Raw genomic sequence first — 19,673 nt, 5'->3', positions numbered from 1 at the left:
AGTATGAACAAGAGTACCCCGCTCCTCTAAATATCTTGCCACTAGACAGCTACCATACTGTCATATACACTGACGGTTCAGCCTAACCGGCTGTAGTTACTAAACATCAATACTCGGCAGCTTGCGCAGCCGTGAGCGGAGTGATGGAAGATGGAGTTTTCCACCCTCACAATACCTACACGCAGACCTTAGGGGACTGCACAGCCCAGTTGGCTGAGCTTAAAGCTCTTGTTCTAGCTCTCGAACATACAGAGACAGGATGCCAGACTTTGATAGTCTGTGACTCATATTACTGCGTCCAGTCATACAATGAATATCTCAATCATTGGAAACTGAACGGGTTTAGAGATTCTAAAGGGAACACCATTAAACACAAGACATTGTGGGGGAGGGTGGCTGATCTTAAGGATAAGCTACCGTGTGTCCATGTAGTCCATACATTAGGACACCAACATGTAGGAGTACACGTTACCGGTAATACACTGGCCGATGAAGCGGCAAAAACAGCAGTAGCTATGGCTTCTGTGGCTGCAGTGACTCGTTCATAAATGAGAATGGATAATGAAATATTGATTGCCATTAAAGCTTCAGCTGCAGGCAAGCCCCTTCAGAAAGGATACCCTACAAACTATACTTACCATATCAGTGCACAGAATGTTGCTTACACAATGATTCCTGGGGTTGGAGATGGAGTGGTCCCCAATGAAGACCAGAGATTACATCTAATCAAAGCAGCGCATGAGGGTGTCGCTTCTGCACATGCTGGTATACAGGCCACGATAACACTCATACAGCAATGCTTCTGGTGGCATGGTCTATGCAGACGGACAAAGCAGTATGTCCTTTGCTGTGACATTTGCCAGCAGATCAAGGGCTCTAACATCAAACGACCACCGCAGACATCCCTCTTAGTGTCTAACAAACCACTACAGTGTGTATACCTGGACCATTGTGGTCCCTTACAGCCTGATGGTGCATACAAATACATTTTAGTAGCTGTAGATTCCTGTTCTAGATTCCTCTGGGTATGGCCACAGCGGTCGGCTGATGCCCAGACTGTTATAAAAGATATGCTGATCTTTATCGGTACATATGAAGTTGCAGCATTCCATTCGGACCAGGGCCCTGCATTTGCCTCTAAGGCATTCAGGGACACCATGGGGACGATGGGTGTTGAACTCCATTACTCCTCACCATACCATTCCGAAAAAATTCAGTCGTGGAGAGGCGGAATCGTGATCTAAAGCAGTCCTTAACAGTTGGAGTATTAGGTTCAGGCTGCAGTTGGTTACACCACCTATATGGGGTCCAGAGAGCACTGAATAATCTGCCAAGACTGTCCTTGGGGGGGTGCTCTCCATATGAGGTTCTCTTTGGGATACCTATGTATGTCCCAGATCTTTATGCCCCTGGTATGGTGACAGCAGAAACACTGTTTGACATAAAAGAACGTCTCACTGTTTTACAGGAGCTTCAACAATTTTGTGATGATAAATCATCTGCAAGTGCTGCCACTTTAGGAATAAGGGATTTGGCGAAAACTTCAACTGGCTGGATTCCTAAGGTTGGGGATCTGCTTCGTGAGAAGATCGCTGTGAAGAAGGAGTTTGGTCCATCATACAGAGCACCTGTACCAGTCTTGGGAATACAAGGCACCAGGACTGTCATCTTACCGCCACTGTCTGGTTCTAAGACAAACAGATTAACCTCCATTGATGACATCAAACTACACCATGTGGCCGATCCTTCATAGTAGACCAGGAAGTCCCTTGGATGGTTCCCGATCCCCTCTTGCTATCCAACAGGACATCCATCTACATAGTAGGATGAACATCACTACTACAGACTATGCAACAATGTCAACTGCTGTTGCAGACACCTCCTCGACCATGGGGAGGGCGGAAAATAAACTCTTGTTGGTTCCAGTCACATCTTCAGTGACCACCCCGCTTCAATATTTAGCTGTATTTTACACAAACACATCACCGACTGATGACTTTGTCTACCAAGAGCCTCCACATGCAGTGGACCAGAGTACACCGGCTCCCGTGTTTGCATAGACTACCTCTGGCTATTTCATTGACATTGATGATTTTTCTGACATGTGGCCCCACATAGATAATATTAATGTGAACTATGAAAAGCTGAGTAGGCTAAAGGCGCTATTGTTTCAAAAACAGGTCGCCTTGACATCCGCAAAAGAGACGTATGCTCTCCAGATTGCGAGATCATCAGCCGAGATACAATCCCTTCTAAATACCAACTTCCCCAAGCATTTTGGAGAACTGGTATCCAGAATATTCAATGCTTCGAGCACCACTGGGATTGTTCATTTCTTTAAGGCTGTCGGGTCTGGTTTCGTGTCCATCTTCCAGACTGTCTTCGGAGTCATCCCATCAGCCATCCATTCTCTCTTTTCAAGTGTGTTTGGTGGCTTTCCGATAATTTTGACTTTGATTGGCGGACTACTACTGCTATTTCTTCTGATTTGCAGTGGTTGTTTCTTTCCAGCAACACAGAGCATTGGAGCCGCTCCCACCAACTCCACTGTGCCGTGAGCGAATGGTTCGGATCTTCGGTGCACCTTTGCTGGTGGAACTGGAGCATGACTGGTCGTTGTCATTTCGGCCCCTTCTCCGGTGCGTACAACCAGTCTTCCGCTGCATATGGTGTCTCTTTGAACATCTGCCTATGGTCTGTCTTGCTGTTGCTCCGACATTTCCTGTGGACCACGAACTGCTGATGTCCCCGATGAGGGTTCATACACGGTCATGCCCCTTGAGACTGAGGTTGCTCCGCGAGGCCACCTATGAGCCCTCCGTTTTGAGATCTACCATGGATGAGGACACTGCAACGGATAATGATACACCAGGAAATACGGCTCACTTCTGCTCTGTGGATCCGTTTGTCCGCCCAACACTCGACTTAACATCAGATGATGTTGACTAATTTTTGAGGTCCTTGGTTAGTGACTTTGATGGCATTCTTCAAGATCATGTGTACAGCAAATAATTTGATGAATTGATTTGCCATTCCCGATTCCAAATTATGCATTTAAATTGACATTTGCTTTTGCACGCTGTGCTTGTCGTAGTTGACATTAACACCTCTGTATGTGTTTTTAGCAGATTTGTTTTACTATGTCTTTTAACATATTCCAAAGATTGTTTTTAGCTTGTTTTTTGCTTTTAGCTTTTCGTTCAGAGCAAGTTTTAGCATTTGGGTTCATGTACCTTCATCATACCGGTTACGGCAATGGGGAGGGTGTAGTGAATCCTAGTTCATTTTAATGGGATAACAGGAGTTAGCTTAGTTTCTGGCTTGCAGACTCGTGCCCCCGTCACCTAGTGACTTATAACCTACTTAGCTTGCTCTGTCTTAGCCCATTTAATTATTTATTTCCTCTAAGATGGCTGCCTTGTTTATAGATAGGCCACTTGTTATGGGTAACATTATCAGTGTCACCGCGCCAAGGCGTCAAGATCAAGCACCAAAGACAAACAAACAGTAGGTGTTCACACTTAGGGATTTTCCCTCTCTATACTTTCGAGGGACTGTTTATATTAATTGCCGTCCCAAGCATGTCCGTTATCTATTGTTTAGGAACACGCCTACGTCAGGGGTCCTTGTAGATCTGTATAAATACATCACACTTTAGACAGATAATCAGAGGGATTCCGACCAGAGGGCATCGCCACCATCGCTGATACCGATGCTACAGTCATCTTGACGCTGACCCAGTCTTCGTGTCCCTGCGGAGTTTGAGATAGAGACCTCATTCCAAGGTAACGAGGGTTGGAGGCTCCTCTCATGGACATGGCCTTGGCAGATTAGGATTAACAAACCCATCTCTCCTTTAGGTAGGAGGTTAGGCCTTTCACATTAGGGTATTAGGGCATATAACATCTCATATATCTTTTCTGCATATTGCTAGATGGTGGGGGTCTTTGTAATAATGACTCTCGTCTTCACAATTCTGTTTCTTGCATTATTCATTATCCTAATCATTGCAGCCCATGCAACTTATCGCAAATTGCAGTTATGCTAAATAAAAACTATTGAAACTTTACTGCATCTTTGTCATTGCCTGTGTTTGTATGAGATGTGATATATCTGTGAGAAAGGGGTAATCTGTGTTTAACCATGATACTCCCTGAGATATCTTATTCTCGAGTCCATGTGTAACGGCTGCCATAAATCACCTTTTACTATTGTGTTTCTGGTGAGGTGCTGTTAGTGAGCCGGTAAGGTTGGGACAACAATTGCGACTTGTTGTAGGAAAGGCGTAGTCGCCTACAAACAAAAGTACTGTCATCCTTAAACCAGCAGTCTTGCTCAGAGCAAGAGTCCAAACTACGACAAAACTTCCCAGTATTCAGTGAAGCAAGTATGGAGCTGTGGAGTTCGTTTTTGACAAACTCCCAGACCATATACTTAATATGGCCACACTGTACTTACAATGTCTAAGAATAGACTTAGACACTGTAGGAGCATATTGCTCATGCAGCTATGCCCTCACCTGTGGTATAGTGCACCCTGCCTTAGGGCTGTAAGGCCTGCTAAAGGGGTGACTTACCTATGCCACAGGCAGCACTTTGGGTGCATGGCATCCTGAGGGGGATGCGATGTAGACTTTGCCTTTTTCTCCCCACCGACACACACAATCTGCAATGGCAGTGTGCATGTGTTAGGTGAAGGGTCCCTTAGGGTGGCACAACATATGCTGCAGCCCTTAGGGACCTACCCTGGTCACAGGGCCCTTGGTACCACTGGTACCTTTTACAAGGGACTTATCTGTGTGCCAGGTGTGTGCCAATTGTGGAGACAATGGTACATTTTAGGTGAAAGAACACTGGTGCTGGGGCCTGGTTAGCAGGGTCCCAGCACACTTCTCAGTCAAGTCAGCATCAGTATCAGGCAAAAAGTGTGTGGGGGGGGGGGTAATTGCAACAGGGAGCCATTTTCTTACAGCGATGCACAGGGGTACTGTCTGGCACGGGGAGGCAAGCCTTTACCTTCACCAAATTTGGACAGCTGGAACTTTGGACAGTCAGGATCACTTCAATCCACCACCTTTGTTCCAAGGATCGCGCTCGTTGACAGGAGAGGGGTCCCAGAGTACCGATCTTCATTGCAGAGAGGTGCCTGCTGAAGCAGGGAAGTGACTCTGTCGCTCCACAGGAGATTCCTTCGGTTCTTCTGGTGCAAGGTGAAGCCAGGCAGTCCTCGGAGCGTGCACAACCTGGAAACGGTTGCAGTTTCTGGCTGGAGCTGAAGCTGCAGGTCACAATAGCCTTCCTGGATACTTTGTTGCAGTCACAGCGGTTCCTGGAGCAGTCTGCAATAGATCCGACGGTCCGAAGCTGAAGCAGAGGAGTCCTGGTGGGAGTCCTGCAAACCAAATCTGAGGAAACACCCAGAGGAGAGATCCTAAATAGCCCTGAGAGGTGGATTGGCTCCCTACCCAGGTATGCACCTATCAGGAGGGGTGTCTGAGGTCACCTGCTGGCACTGGCCACTCAGATGCTCCCAAAGGGTCCCCACACCTTGGAATCCAAGATGGCTAACACCGGGGTCACTCTGGAGGAGCTCTGGGCATCACCCCTGGGGTGGTGATGGACAGGGGAGTGGTCACTTCCCTTTGTCCAGTTTTGTGCCAGAGCAGGGACTGGGGGTCCGTGAACCAGTGTAGACTGGATTATGCAAGGAGGGCACCATTTGTGCCCTTCAAAGCATTTCCAGAGGCTCTGGGAGGATACCCCTCCCATGCCTGTAACACCTATTTCCAACAGAAGAGGGTGTAACGCCCTTCTCCTAAAGGAAATGCATAGTTCTGCCTTCCTGGAATTGAGATGCTCAATCCCCAGGAGGGCAGAAACCTGTCCGTGAGGTGGCAGCAGCTGGGGCTGCAGTGGAAACCTCAGAGAGCTGGTTTGGCAGTACTGGGGGCCTATGGTGGAGCCCCCAGGGTGCATGGAATTGGCCCCCCATTACCAGATTTGGAATGGGGGTTTAATTTCACAATGTTAGACACGTCACACGGCCAAATTCGGAGTTACCATTATGAAGCTACATATATGTAGTGCATGCTTATAATGGGATCCCCGCACTCACTAAGTCCGGGAAATTGGTCCTGGTCAACGTGGGGGCACCTTTGCTATTGTAAGGGTGCCCTCACACAGTAATTTTGCACCTCACGTTCAGTAACTGAAGGTTAGACATATAGGTGACTTAAAAGTTACCAAGTGCAGTGAAAATGGCTGTGAAAAAGTGTGTGCACTATTTCACTCAAGCTGCGGTGGCAGTCCTGAAAGAGTGTTTTTATGAGCTCCTTATGGGTGGGAAAAGAAATGCTGCAGCCAATAATGATCTCCTGGAACCCAATGCCCTGGGCACCTAGGTACCATATACTAGGGAATTATAAGGGGTGGTCCAGTGTGCCAATTCGAATTGGAATATGAAGTCACTAAACTATAGTGACAAATATGGTAAACAGAGAGAGCATGAGCACTGGAGTTCTGGTCATGTTCTATGACATCACTGCTGATGACATTCATGACATCTCTGATGACATCATCCAAACTTCTTTTGTACACACTGCTGTATAAAAGGGTATAGCATTAGAGCCATGTAAGTAAATGCAAAATAGCTCAGAATAATATGAAGCATGTAGGAAGCTGGCTCTCCATATAGTGCACTAAAATTAAGTACACTGTGCAGAGAGTCAAGTGGATCCCCATTAGGTATTGCAGAGGCAAATTAGATAGGACTAATGCTCTACTTGTGGTAGTGTGGGTGAGCAGTTAGGCTTATCAGAGAGTAGTGCTAAGCATTTGTTGCGCTCACAGAGGCAATAAATGAGACACACACTCAAAGAATAAATCTGAGACCAATTTAGAAAAATAATTCTTTTTATATATGTTTCAAACCCAAGAACTTCTTAATCAGGTAAGTAGACTTTTAAGCATAAATACTTTACAGTTTCAGAAATAGACACAGTGTAATTTTCAGAGTTCTCTCAATGTTATTCTGTGGAGGAAAAAACAATTTTCAGCAAACACAGGGTTAACAACGACTTACAAAGCCAATCTCAGGGATTTAAGATAAGTACTGGGCACTAATCTGTACCATACCAACAGGTCACACCAGGTGGCACTGGGGCGATAGGGTACAGAGGTGCAGAAAGGCCCCGTGACAAACAGGCTGCAGGCTCTGGCTGGGAAGCCAGTAGGGGACAACAAACAGTTAGGTAGTAGACTTGGGAGTGTTCGGGGGCATAGTTGCACCTTTTGTCCTCTTCTCCTGTGCCCAGGGGAGACGGATGCAAGGATGTCTTTAGGCATTGGGTTTTCACATCCGGGAGCTCTCACAGTCAAGGAATCCTGTATGTTGAGGCTGCAGGCATCGTCGAGGAGTCTGGCAGGGATGGACCCAGGGTGGACTAGAGTTCTTAGGAGCCGTTGTTGGAACCAGTGACCATCTCAGCTGGAGTCGGGGGTCACAGGTGCATTGGCTGCTGTAGCTGTCGGATTTTCTCTTTCCACAAGCAGAGGTTGCAGGTATCTCGGGAGAGCCCAAGTTGGGTGAGAGAACACTGGATTCGGTCTCTGGGCAACTGGGGACCCGCATTGGCACCGTCTGTAGGCTTCACCTCGGGTCAAGGACGTCGGGCGCAGTGGTCACTTCTGGTGTCGGGTTTTCTGGGTTCCAGCATCTGGAGAGTCTTTTCGTGGGAGTTTCTTGTTGCAGGGCAAGTCTGGCCTCCATGGGAGACTTGAGCCTTTATTGAAGGCTGGAGGAGTTGGTTTCTTGTGCAGGATCCTTCAAGGTCAGCAGGCAGGCCAGAGGGGCTGGTTCCAGGTCAGCAGCTTCTCCTTTTCCTCTTCTGTGGATGCAACTCTTCTTTGTCCAAATCGTGTTAGGTTGTCGAAATCTGAGTTCTAGGGTTGAGGGGTGCTCCCTAAACACACAATTTAGGGGTGTGTTACAGGGAGTGCCAGCTGATAGCCCATGGGCTAACCACCTTTATGGTGACTACACCCTTCTTAAGACCACTTCCGCTGGGAAGTGGGCATGACCCTAACCCTAGTGGCCTAATTCCTTCCAAACAAGATGGAGGAATTTAAAAAGTAGTGTCTACTTCAGCTCGTCCATCTTAGGAGTGGGACTGGCATGAAGTGGGCACTCCTCCTAATTTAACAAATTTTCCCACCTCTGCTGTCGCCAAAAGTTGGGTCATCTGGACAACCCTGGTTTGTAATAAAAAAGCGGCAAGGCCTTTGAAGCTCCCCACCCTGGAATGTCGATCCTGCCTGGGAGAGGAGGTCACACCTCTGCCCAGAGCAGGCCTTGGTCTCAGGCCCACAAGAGCGCTGGCTCTCACATTGAGGAGCTAGAAACGTGTCTCTGGTGGCTGAACTGGCTAGGGCCAGTCAGTCAGGACATTAGTACCTGTTAGATTTTCAGGGAGCACGTCTAAGGTGCCCTCTGTGTGCATTTTTTTAATAAATCCATCACTGGGGTGAGTGAGGATAATTATTCTGGGATGTTTGATATCAAACATCCCAGGATTCAGAGAATTCATCATGTAGCTGGGGAACTCGTAACGACCAGTGTCCAGCACATGTAAAATGGCTTCCCTGCGACTTACTATGTCGCAGAATAGACAGAGACATAGCAGGGGCATATCTGCTCATGCATATATGCCCTCACATGTGTCTGTGTCTGTGTTCACACTGCCTTAGAGGTGACTTACACTTGGCATATGCAGTGATAGGGGGCTTGGCCCACAGGGGTGTGTGACAGGCTGTGTGTCCAATTTAGCCAGCACCAACACATAAAGTCTGTGATGGCAACACTGTGTGGGTTAGGTGAGGGGTCCCTGGGGCTGGCACAATGGGCTTTGCAGCCCTCCGAGACCTTCCTTAGTACCCCAGACCTGAGGTACCAGGTGTACCACTTACTAGAGACTTACAGTGGTAGCTAAAGAGTTTGCCAACTGTGCAAACATCTGTGCAGTTTTGGGGAAAAGATCTGGCATTGGAGACCTGGTTAGCAGGGACCCAGTACACTAATAGTCAAAGCCACATCAGAAACCAGGCAAAAAGAAAGTGGGGGCTAACCATGTCAAAAAGGGTGCTTTCCTAGAAAGAATCATTAATGTTATCATACATACAACTCCCATAGGTGAAGCAAGCTTGTGTTATGTGCACAATTTACCCTATACCATGCATTTCAAGGGCAGCCAAGTTCATGTTGGCTATGAACCACAGATGAAAGGGTAACCTATCCTGCACACTGTGTTCAATTTTCAGGGAAAACCAAGTTCCTCCAGATACTCACGCCCTGTTACAAAACTAATGCCCTACTATGGGCAGTCTTTACCTGTATCAAACTTCTGACAGTCACTGAACCTACACTGAGAAATTAAAAGGATAGGATTAGAAAAGTGGGTACTTTTAACACTGTTTACTCTATGGAGCGAGGTTACTCTGTACCACACAGTTTGCCGACAGTGAAACTCTCAAGTCACAGAAACACCACAGAGTATTAAACAGTATCTACTAAGAACAGTGTATATGCAAAGAGCGACTATTCACTTAAAATAACCAAGGTCTGAAGATGCTAAAGATCATACTTCCCGTAGCCTTCATATTGTGGTGAAAACTTTACAGATAAATCATATTTTAAAGCAAAACAAGCACATGTAAATTGGATAATACCTGGTGCATCTAACCTTCTATGTTATGTAGAAATTGTCATGCTGAGGCGATTCTAACTAATAGCGCAAGGCTGCTTACAATACTTAATATATGTTACATACAATCTTTGCCCCGTTGGAATTTTTTCCTGCTGAGCACAAAAACCTGTTTAGAACATGCAGAGCATTCATCTTCAACTGTCACCTGCACACAGAGTTAGGCTTAAAACAAAGATGTATAACATGTTCAATACCTTTACACACTTAAGATGCATTGGGACACATGCGTTTTGTAAACACACCCATTAGTTGGACACTGGCTGTAAAAAAATTAGGTAGAAAAGTAATATGGTAGTTATCTGCCACTAAGTAAACCATAACAAAACTAGCACACTAATTGGACAATGTCATCAGTGATGTCATAAATGATGTCATAGAACATGTCATGAGTGATGTAATATGCAATGTCATAAGCAGTGGATGGCGGGGTGCAAGTTATAGTTAGCTCTGCATATATATATTACCTAGTGTAGGACCTAGTTTCTATAGAAAAAGCGTTTTTTGTTTTGCTAATAGCTTTGCGCCGTTTGATGAATGTTCACAAAATTTTCCAAGAAAATACGATGCTCAATTCAGCTGCTCTCTGTAAAGTTTTGGGGTGATCCATGAAGCAGGGGCTGAGAAAAATAGGAGGTCCCAAAACACATTTTCCCCATTCATTTTCCTATAGGGATTTTCAACAGCGCTAGTGCCTGAAGCACTGGACGGGATTACACCAAATTTGGCATAAAGGTGGTCCTTGGTCCAGAAAAAGGGATTTTTTTATTTGGTGTAAATCCATTCAGTAGTTTTTGAGATATTAAAGAAAATCCAAATTTGTATATATAGGGACGCGAAGGCTTCGCAAACCCTCCCGATCTTGTGCAGGGATCTGATTGGCTGCCAACACTTCAACAAGGAAGTGTTGGCAGCCATCTTGGGACTCGGCTTCACCCGTGCAGGAAAACAGATGAAAACATTGCTCCCACAAGAAGAGAGCTCCTATTTAAAGAAGCTCCCTGCTTGTGGGAGCAGTGGCGGCTCCAGAAGGAAGCGGGGAGCCGGTTGGGACTTCGGGGGCCTTGAGGCTCCCACATGGTCCTGTCACTCTCTAGCTATCTTTTCCATCCTATAATGGGATTGGAGAGAAAGAGAGAGATATTGTCATTGCAATGTTATCTCCATACAATGAATAGAAAGAGTAAGACTAGCAAGATGCTTGGGACGAATGTTATAGTTACGTTTGGATGCAGATCGGAAAAGAGTCACTTCTGGCCTACAGGTCAAGGTCTTGTGCTGTCACTCAGGAGGCTGAAGGGTCAAATCCTAGTATCACTTGGCAGTGTGTTTGTTTATTTACTGGTGTTTTGACTGGTAAACCTTCCTAGTGATGACACATTCACATTTCTTTCTAATCACATGTGTGGGTTGACTGTCATAGGTATGCCTGGAACCATCACAGTAGGGAGTCACCTATGGCCTAAAGGTTACACTCGCAGATCCTCGCACTGAAAGTTGAAGGTTCTACTCGAGGTGGGTCTGTGGTCATTTTCCTTTTTTAATTTCTTTTAAATTTCAAAAGTTTAAGGTTCATACTGAAAGGTGATCTCACTCTTTTTAACTGAAAAAAATATTTTTCTATTTGTCCAGAAATATCTCATATCTCTCTCTCTCTCTTAGGGTTGAGTTGCTATGAGGTTGGCTGCAGGGACTGGCTGTAGGAAGTGGTTGGATTAATGTAATGTGATGAAAATTACTTTACATTAAAAAAACAAAGAAATTCACTGGAAAAAACAAAAGTTACAGGGATGTTAGAGTTAGGAAATAGAATAAAAAAACACAGAAATTCACTTAAAAAGCAAAGGTTACATGGATGTTCTAGTTAGCCTCACATTTTAAGCGTAGAAAACCATAGAAATTCCCCTGTTATAGTTAGAGTTATCTCATGTAACTGTAACTCATGCCCTAAGGTAACTCTCGCCATTGTCATGCACTGCTAATTACCCCACAAATTACGGCACTCATGACTTCTTTAACGAGCAGGTCGGGCCGGAGGGGGCAAAGAGTCAGCCCCCCAGGTAGCACTCTATGGTCTCACTGGTGAGGCGCATACTCTGTCTCATAGCAAGAAAGGCAGAGCATTGGAACACAGTAACAAGGAGGTTTGTCACACTAATAGGAAACGGCCAGGAGTGCAGTCTAGCTCCCGCAAAGTGGATATGGCACCTAAGGGCATACGGACCACTGGAGAAAAGGAGGCGAAAGGAGACAACATTATCGCCGATGGCCGCTCGATGAGTGGGGCTCATGAAACTCGAGCAACAAAGGACTGCAGCAGTGTTTGCCCGGTAGATAGGAGGTCTATAACAGGAGCAATTAAATCAATCTGTAAAACTGACAGTGGGGCTTTTAAAGACACTTCTAGCATGGGTAGGCGGGCTCAGATCTATCACAGAGCAAAATGCAGGCCGCAGACCGCAATAATTAACTTTTTTACGAGTGGAGGACAAGAGAACGGTAACGCAGAGCTTTCACCTACGCCTGAAGACACACTAATGTGCAGCAAGGAGAATTCGGAGCTGAAAGAGGAGCTGCCACAACTTAGTACAGTGTCCTTACGGGACAGTTTGGACTCCGACATGCCACAAACTCGGGAGGAGAAACAGCTAGACAAATTCAGGAGCTCAATTGAACGAACCGGGACAGCCACCCGGGCAACTACCAATGCAAGCATGCAGCCACAAAACTAAATTTATAAAAAAAGGCACTCAAGACATTCATGACATTGCTGATGAGCCCCTAGAATCTCACAGTAATGGAACCCGTGCCAGAAATAGTAAGCAACTAAGGCTAGAAGGCTGCCAAGCCGCAGAAGGCCAAGATGTTGGTTGAGACAAGAAAGACTGAATGAGGTGGAAAGAATATGGACAGGTCTAAGGACGGAGGAGCTAAGTTTTACTCACTAACCGAAGATTCAGAGGCCATTAGTAGTGGTTGTAATCAAAGTGAAGATGAAGAAAGCATTTTGTCATGTTCTGAGAGCCTATCATCAGCTATAGGCCCTACAGTAAAACAGCGACAGCGCAGACGCACAAAGATGAAATCTGGCTTAACAACTAGGGCGGATATCTCAGGAAGGTGTGCCGCGACCCTTAAATGGGACTATTATGGAATTAGACTCTCTAGCCAGGAGAAAGGCCCTGAGACTATCCCATCTCCTAACAGTGTTACAGGAGAGAACACTATGGATGATACTATAAGTAGTACAGGCAGCACAGATAAAACAATGCTACAATTGATATATGGCACGATAAAGGAGCTGCAAACTGAAATGTGAACGGAGAGTCAGAGAGCCCGGATGGCTACCAAACAGCTACAGGTCATGGTGCAGAAGGTAGCTAAGACTTGTGGGGAAATAGAAGAAATATTAAACACAGTGCAGAATAGAGTGTCTATAATGGAGGCAGAGGTCGAGGCATTGAAAGAGCAGGCAGAAACACAAGGAGGGCAACTAATTGATATCATGTGGAAATTGGAAGACTACGAAAATCGGCAGAGGAGAAATAACCTGCAATTTTTAGGCATAGAAGACGACGTGGAGGGCAATGATATTAGGACATTTATGATCAATCTCCTATACAAAGCCTTCCCAGAACTTACGAAATGGGACTGTGAGGTGTAACTACAAAGGGCCCGTAGATTTCCACCAATCAGGCGAGTAAGAGGACACAGCCCAGAATCCAAGCATCCAAGAGCCATATTGGTCTTCTTTGGTAATTAATTAAGACAAGCTATCTTTGAAAAGGTCCACCCAGATGTTCTCAGATGCATGGACAACCTTGCCTTTTTCACCCGACCAGACTACTGTCATGTTACTGTAGAGCGCAGATGGCCCCAGCAAGGCTGAAAACGAGATCCAAGCAAAAGAGTATCTGAATTAATTGAATTTGCAGAATCCCCTAAAACCTGAACAGAAACAGAAAGGACACTGACAATGAGAATGGGTGTTAATATATACTTTTCTCTGGTAGGGGCACGGCCCAATCGGGGGGCCTGCAGGCGGTATTCAGGGAACCATCATTCAGACCGGAGGGGGTCTGATTGCTCCAATGGTTGGGGGGGATGGGGGAGGGAAGTGAGAGAGGGAGGTCGTGGAGCGAGGAGGGAGGGCTGGGAAGGGGAAAAAGGAGGAGGAAGGAGGGTGGATTGGGGAGGGCACGCATCTACAAAAAAGGATGTTTGGGAACTGGCTATTGCAGAGGATGAAGAGGGAGGAACATATTGTAAAAGAAAAAGGGAAATAATAAGGTACAAAGAATGTTGAAGTGTGATGTATGGTGTAAGAAGTTGGTGGATAGAAATGCTGAAATGTATATGACTATACACAACTGTACGAGCCCAAGGGCAATATATGAGCGTCGATGGGCAAATGGCTAAAATGCAAATTGCATCTATAAACATATGTGGGCTAAATAATCCCCAGAAAAGGTGGAAAATCGCTGAGGATATTGAAACATTAAGGGCAGACATATACTGCCTACACGAAACACATGTTGAGTTTTACAATAGATCCATTATAGATTCCCTTGGGAATGAATGTAGTGATATATGCCAAACAGAATGTGAAGACCAAAGGGGTAGTTGTTCTAGCTGGTAGCGGGAAATGTGAGTTTACACAAAGAATAGCAGATATATATGGAAGATGGGTCATGGTAGAGTACCGATATAGTAAAGGGTGTTTTACTTTATGCTCTCTTTATGACTCAGTGATGGATGATCCTTCAGTGTTAGATTTTATATTGGTGGAATTAGTGGAGTCGCCGGCCCCGTACGTAATATGTGGAGATCTGAACTTTAACTGCTCTTGGGATGGTTTAAAAGATTCAATGTGTACCAACTCCAACAAATATCAGGGACGTAAACCCAGAGTATATAAAGTTCTCTATAGTTACAAAAAGCAATAGAACTGGTGGATATTTGGCCAGAAGTGTGTGCGCCAGACCCTGGATTCACGTATTACTCAGCTCCACATATGAAATTGGCCCGATTAGATTACTTTTTTATCCCCCCCTAATTGTTAACAGGGGCACGCATGGAATTATACCCATGGTTTATTTCAGACCATAACCCGCTAATATTAGAAATAAATGTGGAGGGCTCTAAATGTAATAGGAGGGGGTGGACCTTTGAGAGAGGGCTTTTGAAAGATCCAGAATACCACCGCCATATGAATGTATGGTTGAAGGAATTTCTTGAAATTAATAGGGGGACCACCCCAGTGGAGATTTTATGGGACACCTTAAAGGCAGGGGTACGTAGAGAAACTTTGAGTTTCAATCTTAGAAGGCAGAAGCACACCCAAAGTCAGAATAAGGAAGCATATTCAAAGCTCAAAGAGGCAGAAAATCAACTCATGCTAGCCATTGTGGGGGGCATGGAGGTGAATGTTGCCTTACAGAAGATTGCTATTGCCAAAGCAGCAATTAATGAAATCTCAGTAAAAAAAATGGCAAACAAATACCTCTTAAGGTGCACTGATTGTTATGAATATAGTGAGAAGGTGGGTCGCCTACTGGAGGTACGAGCTCGCCAAAAGGTAGCCAATGGTATTATCAGAGAAATTGAAAACCTACAGGGAAGGCTTGCTTATGATCCTGAAGATATGAGGGAAGCTTTCTGTATGTATTATGCAGAACATTATAAGGCTACCCTTCCAGTAGATGTGCAAGCAATGAATACGTTTTTAAGTACTATAGAGGTTGGCAGAATCACGGAGGGGAATCAGGAGGCACTGGGGGATAGGATCAGGATGGATGAACTTAAGGAGGCTATTTTGGGACTGCCCTCTGGGAAAATGTAGGAAAGGATGCAATCCCCATTGAATTTTATAAATATTTCAAGACTCTATTGCTGCCTGTAATGCTAGAACTGCTTATCCAGGTGCAACAAGGTGGCAAAGCTCCCCCTTCCTGGGCAACTGCTGATATAGTAGTATGTCTAGAAAAGGGGAAAAAAACAGCAAAATCCTAGCTCGTATAGGCCCATTACATTAATAAATAGTGATACTATGGTCTATTCTAAAAAAAATTGCATCACACTTATCTACTTTTATTAAGAACTTAGTCACACACAATCAACACAGGTTTTTTTCCCGGGAGGGATACCAATGACCACATTAGAAGAGTCCTTGCGCTGTTTGATGCAACCAGTGTGGCTGGAACACCTATCCCAGCGGCACAATTAGATGCGGAAAAGGTCTTCGATAGGGTGAATTGGGACTATTTGTGGAGAGTCATGGAGATGTATGGATTGGGAGATAATTTTGTGAGGGCAATAAAAGCTATTTATGGGCATCCGAATGCTCAGATACAACTAATGGGAGGGCAGTCCGACATTATATAAATTGGGCGGGGCACCAGACAGGGGTGACCATGCTCCCCATTGGTGTTAGCACTGTACATTGATCCCTTGCTGAGGCAGCTAGAAGAGAACCCAGACATCTCACCGGTCAATAGGTATGGATGGGACACCAAGATACTAGCTTATGCAGATGATACAGCTGATGTAACAGCCAACCCGGACAAAGCTCTAAGGCTGTGATACTCAAAGTACGGCCCGGGGCCGCATGCGGCCCTTCAGGCCATTGCATGCGGCCCCTTGGTCAATAGGAGCACTGAGCTGTTTTTTATCAGACTGAGCACTAACCTTAAAAAAAATGTTAACTAAACAGGCATTTATTTACAGGTTAATTGCAGTAAAAAAAAAAGGATATAACTAGGGTGTCCTGCACCCCTTAACTTTACGAATACTTTTTTAAGACATCTTGCAGTAAAAGGGTACAAATATGATAAGTCTCTTCAGAATTGAAAAAGTGTATTTTATTAACTTGCAGAACAGTTGTTTTTTTAAAAAGTGATTTTTTAAAAACATTAATCTAGAAACATTCATTCTTTCCCCACCCTGGAAACAATGGCAATAGTGGACTAAGAGGCAAGTCAGTGGTTATGTGGCCCTTTAAGTGGCCTGGTTTTGTGTTATACATGAACAACAATATTGTTTATTAAATCAGACACAGGAGAAAGTTTCATACACCACTCATCCTGAAGTCCTGTGTTTCTAGTCCTTTTATATGTGAGAATGGAGGGAAAGTGGAATGAAAAATTGCATAGGATCACACAGTTTGGTAAAGTGGGGAAGCCGAGATTAATGCCTGGTTTTCTGGTTTGACTTTGTGCACTTCAGCCACTAGATGTTTATGCTTTACTACCATAAGCCCACCTTACTTCCAACACACCCCCAACCACCACTACCGCCCTGCTCGCTTCAATGCGGCCCTCGGTCACATCACAGACCAAAATGTTGGCCCCCGGGAAAATCTTTGCGAGTACCCAGGCTCTAAGGGAAATTGAGAAGGTGGCAAGTAATTTTGGAGAGTTTTCTGGGTATTTATTGAATAGAGGAAAACCCTAGTTGTTGGTTAATAAATACCCGACTATTCACAACTCCTGTAGAGTGGACCGTGCAGTATATTTAAGTATAGACATTAGTCCCACTGTGGAACAGATAGTTAGTCTAAACCTGACGCCGATTTTAGGGAAAGCTAAACAAGATTTCAGCAGATGGAACAACTTGCACATGTCTATAATGGGGCGTTACAATATGATCAAAATGATGTTCATTCCCAAGCTGCTATATCTGTTTCGGGCAATCCCCTGGACTTTGAAAAGTCATGGTTTATAGCAATAGATCACCTAGTAACAAGATTTATCTGGGTGTATGGTAAGTGTAGAAGAGCTAGTAAATATTTGTCCCTACCTAGAGAAAAAGGGGGATGGTCCTTACCAAATTTAAAACAATATCAATTGGATGCTGCCTTTCAATATATGAGCCCGTTGATGGTAAGCAAGGGAGGCGTGGCAGGGGCAGGATAGCAGCCAAATATTTACGAGCTACTAATCGGACCGATATCTAATGGTGGATTGCTGTCACTGGTAGAGCCCAGCTACTATGATAAAGTGTGGTTTAAGGTACTAGAGGCCGCTTTTAAATGCTGGAACCCCTGGCATAACAAAGCAGGACTTGGTAGGTTTAACCGGTATACGCCAACATACAACCTCTCCCTTCCAGAGATATTTAAGGATTGCTGCTTCGCTAAATGGGGTTTGCAGGGTGTTCAGAGGCTAGGGGATTTTTAGGAGGGAACAGAGATGAGAATATTTGAGGGTCTTCGAGAAAGGTATGGGCTGGAGCAAAGGGAATTTTTTTAATACTTGCAAATAAGAGATTTTTTATATAAGAAAACTGGCGGGCCGGTGGGGTTGGCAAAAAACCCACTCATGGAGACGATAACATGTGGAGCCCGGCTGTCAATAAGCTCTTTGTATTCAATACTCATAAGAGAGCAACCTGATGATCTTGAGTAATATAGTAAGAAGTGGGAAGCTAATTTAAATAGCGGAGGCATTAAATTTTATGAATCCTTTGAACATGACTGTACTAGTTTAAGTTCATCAGCGTTGCAGGCACTGCATTATAAAACAATATATGATCTATATTTTACTCCATCTAAAATAGCCAAATGGGGGAGGACGGTGAAGACTCACTGTCCGAGATGTCAGGTATCTGGGGCAGATCTCATACATATGTTTGCTACCTGCATAAGATTGGAACCACTAAAAGGGGAAATCAAACAATTTTTAAAGGAGGTGATAAAATACGATGTGGAGCTTACACCGGTTGTTATGGTTTTAGGAGTATCAGAGGAAGTAGAAATGGTAGGACAAAAAATGTTTTTTATCTTTATGTCAATGGCTTTCTGTCGAATGTGTTTTGCAGCTGCAAGGCTAGACCCACAACCTCCATCATTTCAGCAACGTCTGGGGCGACTCCTATCTATATATCATCTGGAGATTGCACTATATCAACGTAAGGGGAGGAAGGCTAGACCAAGGGGCAGGCAATATGGGGGCTCTTTGGGGATTGCGTCAGGTCTAGGTAGTACTTTTCTGCCCTGCCTCACTCAACATATGTATGGATTAGCTAGTCTTACTGGTGAAATAGTAATGATTCAATTCTTTTTATACATGTATTAAGGCACAAAGCACTTTATTCTAAATATATTGCATTGTTGTTGCACCTTATGGGAGTTTTTTTTCCCTTCTTCCCAGTGTCTCTATGAATTGTTTCTCACGCATCCAATAAAATATATTTTAAAAAAAATGTACTTAACGATTGTCACTTAATCTAATTGTATATTGTGATATGCTTCAGTAAAATGCATTACACGAGTCATATTATAATTTAAAAAATACACTACAATGAATTTTGAAGATGCTTTATCTTATTTGTACTAGGTTTTTAGTGTACTTTGTTATGAAACATTCTTGTTAGTGAACTTTGTAATGAAACATTGTTAGTAAAGAAATATTGTGTATGTGTGTGTGTATATACATACATACTCTGGGCCAAGCAGCAGCAGACCCCTCTATACCTTCCCCCTAAAGCTTTGAAGGTCAGCACTGCTGTGATGACGCTGCAGATCGGTTGAACCATCCAAATGATAAAACAAATAGTTTTGAAGCGAGAATGGTTGATATGACTGTCACGTTTTAAAACCATTTGTTTGACATTGTTTGTGAAACATCGAAGCGCTGCAGACAGGAAAGGCTGCCAGCCTAGCCCCCAGGAACAAAGCCAGCTCCCGGCAGCATTGAAACAGACCCCCACCCTGCTAGCCCACCATGAAAACCCCTGATGCCCCTTACGGCCAGGTTGGGCCTGAATGTATGTATCCCTAATGACATGTGAGATTGGAATACATTTCTCCATACCTTTGGGGTTTCCTGCTTACGTGTGGCACAGACGCTCTTCGGATCCGTTCTTCAGTTCCCACTGTGTGGTGTGGGCAGGTACACCCGGGCTGAACAGCTGAAAG

The 19,673-nt window shown here is 44.7% G+C and overlaps 1 protein-coding gene across 6 annotated transcripts in view; it reads right to left on the bottom strand.

Moving 5' to 3' along the window:
- SLC7A9 (solute carrier family 7 member 9) overlaps positions 1-19,673 on the bottom strand; it is a 971,101-nt gene that overhangs the window by 646,368 nt on the left and 305,060 nt on the right. For 5 of the 6 annotated variants that reach the window (XM_069216551.1, XM_069216555.1, XM_069216556.1 and 2 more), the window contains one exon: positions 19,570-19,666. The exons of the other annotated variant lie outside the window; for it this stretch is intronic. The gene's annotated coding sequence lies outside the window, so the exon portion shown is untranslated. The remainder of the gene's footprint in view (positions 1-19,569; positions 19,667-19,673) is intronic. 6 annotated transcript variants of the gene reach the window in all.

The sequence above is a fragment of the Pleurodeles waltl genome, chromosome 12, assembly GCF_031143425.1.
Source record: "Pleurodeles waltl isolate 20211129_DDA chromosome 12, aPleWal1.hap1.20221129, whole genome shotgun sequence".
NCBI lineage: Eukaryota > Metazoa > Chordata > Amphibia > Caudata > Salamandridae > Pleurodeles > Pleurodeles waltl.
This window is presented reverse-complemented; position numbering and strand designations above follow the sequence as displayed.